Below are 14,938 nucleotides of genomic sequence, written 5' to 3' on the forward strand. Positions count from 1 at the left end.
AACCAATTTTTTTGTTTTGAAAACTTCTCTGAATCTATTATTATGTAAAACAAATAAAAATGGTTTTCCTTTCAAAGATGCTTTCTAATCTCCACTGTGCTTCAGAATTGCAACTTCCTATATGTATATACTGTTCTTCTTATAGAAATGGGAATTCTTTCTTCTCCCTACCCTCACTCACCTCTTCTCTATGTTGCAATGACCAGGTTAAAAATACTTTGTGTTTAAAATGTCTTTCCAGGGAGCCTGGGTGGCTCAGTTGGTTAAGCGACTGCCTTCGGCTCAGGTCATGATCCTGGAGTCCCAGGATCGAGTCCCACATCGGGCTCCCTGCTCAGCAGGGAGTCTGCTTCTCCCTGTGACCCTCCCCCCTCTCATGTGCTCTCTCTCTCTCTCATTCTCTCTCTCAAATAAATAAATAAAATCTTTAAAAAAAATAAAAGATAAAATGTCTTTCCAGGGGTGCCTGAGTGGCTCTGTTGGTTGAGCATCTGACTCTTGATCTCAGCTCAGGTCTTGATCTCAGGGTTGTGAGTTTGAGCCCCGTGTTGGGCTCCATGCTGGGTATGGAGCCTACTTAAAAAATAAATAAATAAAAGTAAAATGTCTTTCCTGAATCCCAGCTGCAGGCTTTTAATCCTAATGGAATACATGCACAGATTTTACATACTTGTTTTGTGCAACAGCTGCTTGGCAAAGGAATTTGGAATGTAGATGTAACCTCTAACAAGGAAAACTCAGACAAACCATATCAAATTGTATTGAAATAGGGGGAAGCTGAGATCACCAAAGAGAAAATATATAGTCTGTAATTCAAATGGCCAAGGCAGATTGTTTAAAACAAAAGTCAGAAAGCATTCTGCTTGGCAGTAAAAATTTGAGTTCTCCTTCCATCTTCTCAAACAGTCTCATGTTGTACTATTCAGCCCCATTGCACCAGATGTAGGGGCTCCAGTCACAGGATTATCTAGTGGAATAGATAATCCATTCCTTCTGTGTTGCTAATAGGTAAGGCTGTTCATGCAGAACACTAATGACAGTGGACAGCACTCTGCTTTTTTACAAGCAGACCCTGAAGGCTATGACTCTTTTAGATATATCAGGCTGCTCTACTGGTCTGATTACTCACAGTGGGAGAAGTGTCCAGCTGATCCCTGTGATCAGTCTCACCAGCAGTGCAAAGACCCCATGGCTAGAATTGTCATAGCTTCTACCTTGTAACCAAAGTTGCCCAGAGCTAGTGGGCACATGGTCTCTGACAGATAGTTGTGGGTAGGAGAGTAGGGAACCAGCACAGGGATATTTCAGAATAGCAGCTCTAACTGAGGATAGACAAGGGTAAGACATAAGATAAAGTGAGCTTGGAGAAAGCATCTCCAATAAGAAACACGTCCCGTGAGTCTCCTGGTTCCCCTGGGATCAGATTCCCGTGTTGAACCATATGTTCTGTTAATGCTTCTACCCTGTGTGTCTCATATAAATGACTGTCATTTACTGAATGCTGACCTGTGTACCAGGCTCTACATACATTAACTTAAAGTTCATTCTGTCAGTTGTTAGTGTTATATCCTTCCTTTTTTTACAGATGAAGAAAATGAGGTTCCAAGAGATTAAGTAACATGCCCCAATTCACAGTTAGTGCATATGTATTAGGATTCAAACCCAGGTGTATTCAATTCCTGTACTTTTAACTACAGTACACAGTTGCCTCATTTTCTCTCCACTCTTTGCTAGTCTCTTTCCTACTCTGAAAAGTCTCAGGTTTGATTGTCCAGTTACTATCTTAGAGCAGGATTCTCCGTGAAGCACCCTCACTGAAGGAGTTGTTTGTACTGGTGGGTCAGCAGGACAGGAACATCCACTGGGACTGGTGCTAATTGCTTGGCCACAAGTTTCCAATGCAAATGCTGGGTACACATCTGCAGAAACACAGTTAAAACAAGTAACTTTTGACAAACAAATCAACTATGTGACATTGACTGAGCTTGAATTATTCCCATGCATAAAGTCTAATGAAAATCAGAAGTATAGAGATTTATCTTTCTTTCTTTCTTTTTTTTTTCTATTTGAGGTGGACTCTCTGGTGGATCTGTATTAGGTATATGAACATGCTTGCTTTTATGAAATATTTATAGCATCCCATACTGTAATAGACCTTAAATTATTGATGTTTAATGAAATTACATATTCCCAGCTTCATAGGTCTTCGGTCAAAACATTGATGCTACATATTTCTATTATGTTATTGCTAACTGGAAATACAGGTCTTTTTCTCATTCCAAAAGATCCTCAACTCTGTAATGAGAGGAGTCTAAGGAGAGGAGCAAAGAGAGAAGAGTTGAAGATGTTACTCTAGCTGATAAGAGATGACATTTGTAAAGTCTGCCTCCAGCCATGAAACCCAAGCCTATGATCTCTTCTCTCCTTAGTACCACCAATTTGAGACTGCTAAGGGGCAGATCCTATGCCTAGAAGATTAGGACTTTAGGCCTTTTGAATTTAAAACAAACTCTGGTTACTTTTACTGAATTAGATTCTTTTTGGTTTTCTGAGAGCAAGGTATTGATAGAGAGATGGACTTAAAGACATTTAGGATATGATTCCCCAGCTTAAGAAGCAAAAGCAAGGGAGAGGGTGGTGATAGAAGGGGCCATGTATGAGACAGGCACAGTGTTCAACATGGGTACTTATAAAAAGTTGAGGTGTGGGTGTCTTGGAAATCTGCATGCACAATATTCCTTTCAGATAAGCTATTGGAATAGAAGTTCAGAAGAAGGGGAAAGTTTGTGGTACATACCATATTCCAGCCATAATAATAGCTCATAGTTATGAGAAGTTCTATGAAGCATTTATTTTTCTCAGTCTGGAGTCAAGTTGTCTAGCTTTGATATCCACCTTTACTACCTCATAGTTGTGTGATGGTGTCCAAATTACACTCTTGTCTACCTCTATCTCCTTGTTTATTAAAACAAAAACAGCAGCAATACTAGTACTAATCATAAAAACTTCATACTAAATGTGAGGAGTGAATGAAATAATTCATATAATACACTCAATGTAGAACTTGGCAGATGGAAGAATCAGTAAATAATACTATAACAAAAATTGATTGCATATTTAATATTGACTTTCTCCTTCCTTGCTGACAAACTGATTGAGTTGAGCAGCAATATGCCTAGATAAATGTGCACTTTCAGCTTCTCTGGAACAAGAAGTAGCTTCACAATGCAGTTCTGGTCAATTTGTTGTAGGGGGAGGTCTCCTGAAAGTTTCTGAGAAAAATTTCACTTTCCCATTCAAAGAGAACACATATACCTAACATCACCCCTTCCCCGCTTTTTCTTCCTTGAGTGTGAATCTCATGTCAGGAACCAAAGCCATCATTTGTAATGGAAGCAGCAACAAAAGAAAATGTCAAGAGAATTGCAGAAATTCCACCCCAAACACTGTCAACCTAATTAAACTGACACCAGCAAGGTGCCTATATCCAGGTTTCTTTCTGTGTGAGAAAAATCCCCCCTATTATTTATATCTTTTTATATTGAGAAGGTCTTCTGTTATTTGTAGGTTAAAGCATTCCTGATAGGGCTATCTATTATTATTATTATTATTATTATTATTATTATTATTATTATTATTATTTTACTTAAAGCCAGGCATTATTTTATTTAATCTTTGAAAAAATCCAGAAAGGTCAGTATTGTTTTGCTGGTTTTTTTTTTTTTCCAGTTGACACTTAAAATAAATTGGAGCTTAATAAAAAGTAACATTTTAGTATTAAAAATGCTAGTGATAACAATAATAATATAAATAATGAATTATAATAAAATGATAAAAGAGTAATGTAATGACTAGCTGACCAATTTTTGGTACTTATTTTATGCCATTTACATCACATTTTTTAAATCCTTACAACCCTGTGCACGAGGTATTGTTAATCACCTCACTTTTACAGATGAGGAAACTGAGGCACTGTAAGATTGAATAACTTGCCCGAAGTCACAGAATTGTGGCTCAGATTAAGATCTTTCTGACCACCAAGCTTATGTGCCTAATTATCTAACTAATCCTACCTGCCTTCGTGCAGTTCCAAAATGCTTTCTCTTTCTTCTGGGTCTTTGTGCATGTAGTTCCTTGTGGCTGGAACAGTTTTCTCTCTACTAATTTGGCCAAATCTCACTTATGTTTCACACCTCAGCTTAAATATGTCTTCTCCTTGGCCTTCCCTGACACCCCCCCCCCCCGTGTGTTTCTATCTTCTGTATTACATCTATCATAGCACTTAGTCCACTCTTTTGCATGTTCTACTTATTTATCCTCCTAACCCATCAGACTGTTGTCTTGCTGAATGCTGGCTCTATGCCTTGTTCATCACCATTTTTCTAAGATTTGGCTTATAGTAGACATTCAATAACAGGTGTCAGAGTTGATTGATCCTTTGTTTTAGTTCAGTGCTTGAGAGGAGTGATAGTGTCTGGGTAGGCAGGAACAAAAGCAGATTTGGGGAAAGGGAGGGATGATGGGCTCAATTCTAGAGTACCTATCATGACTCGCATGCAGGTCAGTTCATGTAGCACCAGTGAAATCATGTTCTCTATTTTAACATTTATGCAATCAGTCTTCAGAGGGCTACTTAGTCCATGGCCAAAAAAAAAGAGAAAGAAAAAAAAAATAAAAGCTCTGAAAAGGTGGCAGTGTGTGTCTCTGGAAGGCAAGCCTAGACTTGTGGTGGGAGTTAAAGAAATGCAGAATTACAAAAAAGAATCCCTCCCACGGATGTCTAAAAATGATGTTCCTAGCAGCTTTAGGTATCACAGTTACGCAGGCAGAAAAGTATTTGATTAACTCACTGGCATTATCTCTGAGGTGTGGGTGTCTTGGAAATCTGCATGCACAATATTCCTTTCAGATAAGCTATTGGGCATTGTTCTACATATGCTACATTACTGCTCTTCAGCCCACTTGTACATGGCTAACGTCATATACTTTGGAAATTGCTCCTCCCAAGGTGAAGATAGTTATGGCTATTTTATGGCTTGCATTTAAGAACAAGATGAGATTTAAAGTTGACTTAAAATAGAATTTCTGAATGTACCACAATGGATAACATACGCCACCCTATCCCTTCATTCTCTGTGTATTGCTTTCTTCTGAAAGTTTTCAGATAGTTCTTTTGCATATGCACTTTCCCTTCTGTATTTAGGTATATAGTGAATCAGATTTGGTTCATTTAGGTGGCAGAGTTAGTCACAATGTGACTTTGAAGTCTGCAGGGGCCACATACAGAAGGATCTCAGAATAATGGGATGAAGATGTAGTGTACTCAGTATTCTACCTATTCTGTCCCCTCCCCACCTATGAGTCAGAAACACTCTTTAATTGGGTGATTCTCATGATTAGAGAAGAGAGCTTTCTGCCTAACATTTAAGAAGCCCAGACAAGAGACCAACTTCCCAAACTTCTAGGTATTCCTGTGACCTTACTTGAGTCCATTGATTTATTAGTGACTCAGTTTCTCTATCTGATTTAGAAGTAATGATAATTGATATTTTTAGGTCACAGGAATACCTAATAGGTTTATTTCTTTGTCAAATTTCAATCAACTGGTAATGGGTCCCAGGAGCAAGTTGTTGATAATGACTCTAAAACTGAGTATTGATTATTAGAAAATTATGCTCCAATCCAGGGGTTAGCTTTTTTTTTTTTTTTTCTGTGTAGGGTCAGATAGTAAATATTTTAGGCTTTTCAGGCCATATGGTCTCTGTTCCCATTTCCTAACTCTGCTTTTGCAGCCCCAAAGCAGCCAAGGCAATATATAAACAAATGGCTGTGCTATGTTTTAACACTTTTTTTTTACATAAACAGGTGGCAGGATTTGGCCCAATTCAGGACCATAGTTTGCTGACCCCTGCAATTAGCAATGTCTTTGGTGGATAGAGGGAGCCTGGTGACACAGATGCCATATATTTCCCATACCTCATATAGAGAGTCACAGCATCCAAGCCTTTTTACTTTTATAGTCTCATTGTTTCCTTCCAACAAACACATGAGGCAGCTCAGCAGCAGGTATTTTTAGAATAGTGGTGTATTCTGGCTAAGAGCAGAAGCTTTGAAGAGAAAGCAATGTGAGGATCCGGCTCTATACTTATAAGCTATATGAGGTTGGGCAGACTGTTTTCCTCATAGTACCCCAGTCACCTAATTTGTTAATAGAGCATAATAACAGTATCTACCTCAATATAAAGGACCCTTCAATAAATGCTCATGGTAAATTATTATTATTATCTTCTCCGTTCCTATCTATAAACTGAGACTAACCTCATGGTATTTATATGTATTAAATGACGTAGCATGTGTAAAGCTTATAGCACAATGCCTTGTATGTAGTAATGCTTAATAAATGTTAACTAGTATTCATATTTTCATTTTACCAATAAAGGAAGTTTAAAATGATCAAATAGTTCTGCCAAAGCTTTATAGTGAATAATAGCAGAAGTGGGCTTGCAACCTAGTTCTTTGGACACCAGAGATCATACTATGCCCACTAAAAATGAGCAAATATGTGTTGAAACTTTCTGAAAAGGAAAAAAGTAAAATTCAAATGGTAATATTTTTCATTAGAAGTGATAGGATATAGACAAACCCTAGCTTTCCACCCTAACTTTTGACTGATTGGTTTTTAGTCATATATTTTTCTGTAAAATTCCTTAATTTGAGGTGTATTTTCTTTATATGCCAGTCAGGAGACAACTTGTCCCTGGGAATAGAACACAGGCTTTAGAACTGTTAGGGAGAGGAGATTTTATATTGCCTTTTTCTACTAGATGTGTTTCATCCTTTAAGAAACAGACCTTATTGCCCTAAATGCCCATGTTTTATTCCATATTGGTATCACAATCTTGACCTCATCTGAGTGGAGAAGGTGGTAGACATACAAACTAAAGTTGGGGGAGGCTAGAGAGCTCTGGCTTGTGTGCTTATGTGGCTCAAAAAGATGATCTGGGCCAATTAGATTAATTTCCATCCCCTTTCCTCTGCCATGGAGAATGGCAGAACAGTGAAGGTCTTTGGACAAGAGATGGCACTTGGAAAGTTATGAAAAGTAAAGAGATATTCAGCAAGAGCATAAGGGGAAAGGTATTACAGGCAGAAAGCACAGACAAAGCAAAGAAGAGTTGACTGGAAAGGGGAGAGAGATCCTAAAGAACTGCCAGGAAGCTTTTGAGACTGTTGCTTAGTAACCGCCTAGCTCAGTTTGGTGGCTGTAGCTGAATCATTCAAGTAACTCTCACTTGCCCAATTCCTTTCTCCACCCCCGTAAGGGTGAACACTTGGAATGGAATCTAATTCTAAACCAGCAGCTGATACAGACATCAATGATGGGAAGTAGATTACCTCAGGCACATCTCTTCTTAAGTCACGGGGTAAGTTCTTGCCTCCTCTCCTAGGAACACCCAGAAACTCCCTTACCCATGCTTAAACTGGCCCTGGGATTAAGCAAGCTGTGATTTACTTGACTGAAACTCACTTTGTAAATAATGTTCCCATGAATAATACCTAACTTTAGAAGAAGAAATCAAATTTAAAATTGAAGGAAGATGAGAAGGAAAAGGCCCAGGGGAAAGTGCAGATGAGCATTTTCATTTATTTTAAAAAAATGTAAACACTTGTAAAAGATGGCACTTCCAGCACTGACAGGCAATGGAGAAAGAAATTTGTCAAGGTCCCATGTATTTTCTTGATGATACTTCTCCTCCCTCAGTGAATAAATTGATAAAATATCAAGAGCTGTTCTGGAGATAACAAGCCCACGAGAACTTACAGCAGATGTACACTGCAGCAGTGACTCGTCTATTTGAGACTAGCCCAGGGAAGCTCCTACTCACCTGCAGAGAAGGGCAGAGATTCTGGTCATGACTCACAAAAGTGGTGGCCTGAAGAAGGAGGGGGAGACCAGCATGGGCATCTCAGGCTTAAGTAGGCCTGGTGTGCCCTTACAAGCCCAGGGAGTGGGGGAATTTATCTCCCCCCATCTGCCTCCATTTGCTTTTCACTTCTCTCCTCCTCTTTTTCTTTCCACCCTCACAAACACATGCACACATTGGAGAAAAGAGGCTATTTCTGGCTTGCTAGCAAAGACAGAAATCACACCCAGACACAAAAAATCTAGGAGAGGATACTGCTGGCAGAGCAGACCACATTTTTGTATAGCTGGGACCCTCAGAAGGAAGACACCTGTAGGTAGCATTTGGTCTTCCCATTTGATTGATTTGTTTTACTTCAGTGGTTAAAACTTTGAATTTCTGTCATTAGCAGCTCACATGAGAGTTTCTGAAAGAACAACAGAATGGTTCCATTAAATAGAATTCCTTTTCTACAATCCACTTGAATGTTTAATATGTATTTCTTTAACTTCTTAGAAGAATGGCCTTACACAGCTAATACCTGGGGGGTCTGGACATGTTCTATTCTTTTTTAATTCACATATTGAGGAGAAAATGAGTCATACTTGATTAAGGGGTTGATACCACCTACTCATGCAAATTATGTGTGTGGATGGAGGCAAGATGAAGCAGTATGCCATAGGATAGGCAATGTACCTTCCCATGCAACTTGAGTTTTCCCTTTGCAGATCACAAACCCTGGCATCTCAATCCCTGAGCTATTGGGTCTGCAGTCAATATTGCAGAGAATTGGCATGTCCATGCATTTGTGTTGTGTGTGTGTGCCCGCGCACGCTCATGCTAAATCTCTGGTTCTTCACAAAATGTCAAACTATTATATTTATGTAATCCTTATTGCTTCTGTGGAAGAGACTGTTTGAATGCCAAATCAGACTGCCAGGCACAAATTATGGTAATAACAATAATGGTTATTTATTATTTGTTTTGTGCTTGGCAGTGTGCTGGGTGAATCTCCTCATTTAATCCTTCTAATATTCCATGAGTAGATATTTATAACTTCTACTATAATAATCTCAGGGAGGTTAAATGAGTAAACTCAACCTCAGATCTGCTTATTTCTAAAATGTGTGCTATTTTACAGCTTCCCTGCTCTTATTTTAGAATTGTACTGTGAAACCCACTATCTTTTAAAAACATTCCTATAAGATGTAAGAATGTTTTATTTATAGTGTATGACAAAGCCAGAAATTTAAAATGCTTCAATATCTATGCTACTCACTTTAGCATATAATTTTATATTCTCACAATTTGTTCTGTGTTTTCTTTCTTTTTTCTTTTTTTTTTTTTTTTGGTTGTCATTTTATGAAGACCAGTCCTTGATGGCAGATTGTTTTTTTAATACTTTTTTTTCCTGTATTCTCCTCTGGGTCTAACATAAGATAAGAAATCCAATTACAGCAAAGACAAGGGAACAGACAAGACATTAACATGTGTGTGCCCAACACAGGGTGAGATATTTTCACATGGTTCCTATGGAATCACATTTTATATGAGGATTAGATTCTAAAGTCAGCACATGTGGTGATTATTTGTTAGTGTTTTCCCCAACATTAAGTTGCCTTTCTAATATAGCCCCTCACTTCTCAGCCATGTAGAATGGGATTGGTCTTCTCACAGCTCCAGAGTGGGCCCTGACTGAATTAATCAGTGAGGGGTGCCTGGGTGGCTCAGTCATTAAGCATCTGCCTTCAGCTCAGGTCATGATCCCAGAGTCCTGGGATCGAGCCCCGCATCGGGCTCCCTGCTTGGCGGGAAGCCTGCTTCTCCCTCTCCCCCTCCCTCTGCTTGTGTTCCCTCTCTCGCTGTGTCTCTGTCAAATGAATAAATTAAAAAATCTTTAAAAAAAATTAATTAATTAATCAGTGAATTCCATCTCCTTGACTATAGTTATTGATTCAGAGATATCATATGACCCAAGCAAAAACAACCAACATACAATTCCTGGGGCTTTAATTTGAACTTTAAGAAAAGCCAAATTCTTCTTGCCATAGCTGTAGAGCCTTTGAGGACCAAGAAGGAATGATCTTTATATGAATCCAGCCAACTCTGAAAATGCAGAGCTCTGAAATGGTGAGAAAGACTTGTGTCTCAGGAATATTCCTGGAATATTGTTTAAGGAATATTGTTTAAGTCCCGAGGCATCCCTAAACCAAGACTAGGAACCAATAGATTTTCTTATTGCTTTAGGAGTTTGAATTGATTTTTCTGTTTCTTACAACATGAGTCCTACCTAATTCTCCAGGAAAGGTTAAAGAAAATAACAACGACAACAACACTAATTTCTCATAGTAGGACCACTGTAACTAGTTTTTGTTGTTGTTCATTAAAATGGAAAAAAATGCTATTGATTTGTATAGGTGATTAGGTGACTTTCATTTAAAGGCCATGCTAGGAAAAATATACTTCTTTAAATTATAGAATAACAGCCTAAAGTGGTGAGTTGCTCAAAATGTATAAGGCAAGTGGAAACTGAGTTTATCCCAGGAAACAGGAGATTCTTGTGTTTGCTCTAGACTCTTTGCTCATTGAGTGGCTGTCAGGTAACATCAATGTCTTAGTTCAGGCTGCTATAACAAGAACACCATAGACCCAGTAACTTCAACAACAAACATATTTCTCACAGTTCTGGAAATGGAAAAGTCTGAGATGGGGTGCCACTGTGGTCAGGTTCTGGTGAGGACCCTCTTCTAGGTTTCCTCACATGGTGGAAAGAGACAGCTCAGGTCTCTTGATCCCCTTATAAGGGCTCCAATCTCACTATGGGGACTTCATCCCACTGACTTCATCCAAACCTAATTAACTCCCCAAAGACCTCGCCTCTATATACAAACACACTGGGGATTAAGACTTCAACATATGAATTTAGTATGGTTGCGGAGGGGTGGGTTGACATTCTAATCATAGAAATTATCTGCACTGTTTCAAATTATTTCCCCCTGACTCTGCCAAGCATGTGTATTTGAAATTGCATATGAAAAATAAATATATCTACATTATGACTCCATGGAATTATCTAAGTTTGTCTTCACGGCATCACTTTAAGGAAGGAGTCAGTATTTCAATATTCTATATATGAGGACACTGAGACTCAAGAAAATTTTAGAGCTTTCTTTCAGCATAATAAAGATAGTAAATGAAGCCAGGATTTATAGCTAGGTCTATCAGACACAAGCTACATGACACAGGAGATCAATAAATTCTTTTTTGATTGCTTGCAAATCTTATTGGGCTTCAATTTAATGAAAGCTATAAATATGGTAGCAAATTGCTACCACTCAGGAATCAATGAGCCAGCTTAATAATGTGATATTTGGAAGTCTTGGCCTATCTCCTTGACTGAGTTTTTTCTCACTATACTTTAGTTTTAGAATCTTGGCTATCTCTAAATTACAGAGTACATGGGGATCATGTAGTGGCATGTCCCTCAAGTAGTTTTGTTTGGCTAAAGCGTGATAATTTCTTACCAAGCAAGGAAGTCTCAAAATATGTATCAGGAAATAGTTACTGGAATTAGGGAAGAATATTATAATTACTTACTGAAAGAAAAAAAAGACTAGAAATGGAAGACATCTCATCATTAACATAAAAAAGCCATAGTGGTCTTTTGCTCCATCCAAAAATGCTACAGATGATCTGAGCAGAAGAATATATTTGAGACTTATGAGACCAAATGTTTTTATCCTCAAGACTATACATTTTGTTTTGAGTATGAGAGTATAATAGTGAGAGAAGAGCCAGACTCTGATCCTATCTCTTAGAGACTTACCCTCAGTAGAGTTTCTTTTCACACTTTTCTTATTGGCAGAATGGAAAAAAGGAACTAACATTTATTGAAGGCCTATACGGTACCAGTCTATTTTAGATGGTGACATTATTTAGTCACTTCAAAATCTCTGAGATAGACTTTCATTTTAGAAATAGACAAAACTTTGGAAATTTTTAGAGTTTTGCCAAAATTAATATGACATATTAGAAAAGCTAAGTCTCCAAATTCACAAATTCAGAGCAGAATCCACTAGCTCACATGTGTTTGCAAGTCTCCCAATTATGAGAAGTAGTCCTCACACATATCTAAAGCTTTATCCAAATCTAAACCTTGATGATCAGAGGAAGTTTTCAATCTGTTTGTTTTTTAGTTAGAGGCATTAGTTCTCTGTGCCACCTTTGAATTTATTTTCTTTTTCTTTTTCTTTTTCTTTTTTTATTATGTTAATCCCCAAACATTACATCATTAGTTTTAGATGTAGTGTTCCATGATTCATTGTTTGTGCATAACACCCAGTGCTCCATGCAGAACATGCCCTCTTTAATACCCATCACCAGGCTAACCCATCCTCCCACCCCCCTCCCCTCTAGAACCCTCAGTTTGTTTTTCAGAGTCCATCGTCTCTCATGGTTCGTCTCCCCCTCCGATTTCCCCCCCTTCATTCTTCCCCTCCTGCTACCTTCTTCTTCTTTTTTTTTCTTAACATATATTGCATTATTTGTTTCAGAGGTACAGATCTGAGATTCAATAGTCTTGCACAATTCACAGTGCTTACCAGAGAACATACCGTCCCCAGTGTCTATCACCCAGTCACCCCATCTCTCCCACCACACCCCCCACTCCAGCAACCCTGTTTGTTTCCTGCGATTAAGAATTCCTCATATCAGTGAGGTCATATGATACATGTCTTTCTCTGTTTGACTTATTTCACTCAACATGATACCCTCCAGTTCCATCCATGTCGTTGCAAATGGCAAGATCTCATTCCTTTTGATGGCTGCATAATATTCCATTGTATATATATACCACATCTTCTTTTCCATTCATCTGTCGATGGACATCTTGGCTCTTTCCACAGTTTGGCTATTGTGGACATTGCTGCTATAAACATCGGGGTGCACGTACCCTTTCGGATCCCTACTTTTGTATCTTTGGGGTAAATACCCAGTAGTGCAATTGCTGGATCATATGATAGCTCTATTTTCAACTTTTTGAGGAACCTCCATACTGTTTTCCAGAGTGGCTGCACCAGCTTGCATTCCCACCAACAGTGTAGGAGGGTTCCCCTTTCTCCACATCCCCGCCAACATCTGTCGTTTCCTGACTTGTTTATTTTAGCCATTCTGACTGGTGTGAGGTGGTATCTCATTGAGGTTTTCATTTGGATGTCCCTGATGCCGAGCGAAAATGAGCACTTTTTTTTTTTTTTTTTTAAGATTTTATTTCTTTGAAAGAGAGAGACACAGCGAGAGAGGGAACACAAGCAGGGGGAGCGGGAGAGGAAGAAGCAGGCTTCCTGCGGAGCAGGGAGCCCAATGTGGGACTCGATCCAGGGACTCCGGGATCATGACCTGAGCCGAAGGCAGTCGCTTAACCAACTGAGCCACCCAGGCGCCCACTGAGCACTTTTTCATGTGTCTGTTGACCATTTGGATGTCTTCTTTGGAAAAATGTCTGTTCATGTCTTCTGCCCATTTCTTGATTGGATTCTTTGTTCTTTGGGTGTTGAGTTTGATGAGTTCTTTATAGATTTTGGATACTAGCCCTTTATCTGATGTGTCATTTGCAAATATCTTCTCCCATTCTGTCGGTTGTCTTTTGGTTTTGTTGACTGTTTCCTTTGCTTTGCAAAAGTTTTTTATCTTGATGAAGTCCCAATAGTTCATTTTGCCCTTCCTTCCCTTGCCTTTGGCAATGTTTCTAGGAAGAAGTTGCTGTGGCTGAGGTCGAAGAGGTTGCTGCCTGTGTTCTCCTTTAGGATTTCGATGGACTCCTGTCTCACATTGAGGTCTTTCAACCATTTGGAGTCTATTTTTGTGTGTGGTGTAAGGAAATGGTCCAGTTTCATTCTTCTGCATGTGGCTATCCAATTTTCCCAACACCATTTGTTGAAGAGACTGTCTTTTTTCCATTGGACATTCTTTCCTGCTTTGTCAAAGATGAGTTGACCATAGAGTTGAGGGTCCATTTCTGGGCTCTCTCTTCTCTTCCATTGATCTATGTGTCTGTTTTTGTGCCACTACCATACTGTCTTGATGATGACAGCTTTGGAATAGAGCTGGAAGTCCGGAATTGTGATGCCGCCAGCTTTGCTTTTCTTTGTCAACATTCCTCTGGCTATTCAGCGTCTTTTATGGTTCCATACAAATTTTAGGATTATTTGTTCTGTTGCTTTGAAAAAAGTGGATGGTATTTTGATGGGGATGGCATTGAATGTGTAGATTGCTCTAGGTAGCATTGACATCTTCACAATATTTGTTCTTCCAATCCATGAGCGTGGAACGTTTTTCCATTTCTTTGTGTCTTCCTCCATTTCTTTCATGAGTATTTTATAGTTTTCTGAGTATAGATCCTTTGCCTCTTTGGTTAGATTTATGCCTAGGTATCTTCTGGTTTTGGGTTCAATTGTAAATGGGATCGACTCCTGAATTTCTCTTTCTTCTGTCTTGTTGTTGGTGTATAGGAATGCCACTGACTTCTGTGCATTAATTTTATATCCTGTCACTTTACTGAATTCCTGTATGAGTTCTAGCAGTTTGGGGGTGGAGTCTTTGGGGTTTTCCACATAAAGTATCATATCATCTGCAAAGAGAGAGAGTTTGACTTCTTCTTTGCTGATTTGGATGCCTTTGATTTCTTTTTGTTGTCTGATTGCTGTGGCTAGGACTTCCAATACTATGTTGAATAGCAGTGGTGATAGTGGACATCCCTGCCGCGTTCCTGAACTTAGGGGGAAAGCTCTCAGTTATTCCCCATTGAGAATGATATTCGCTGTAGGTTTTTCATAGATGGCTTTTATGATATTGAGGTATGTACCCTCTATGCCTATACTCTGAAGAGTTTTGATCAAGAAAGATGCTGTACTTTGTCAAAAGCTTTTTCTGCATCTTGAGAGGATCATATGATTCTTGTTCTTTCTTTTGTTAATGTATTGTATCACATTGATTGATTTGTGGATGTTGAACCAACCTTGCAGCCCAGGGATAAA

Source organism: Neomonachus schauinslandi, chromosome 4, assembly GCF_002201575.2.
Source record: "Neomonachus schauinslandi chromosome 4, ASM220157v2, whole genome shotgun sequence".
In the NCBI taxonomy this organism is placed as follows: Eukaryota; Metazoa; Chordata; class Mammalia; order Carnivora; family Phocidae; genus Neomonachus; species Neomonachus schauinslandi.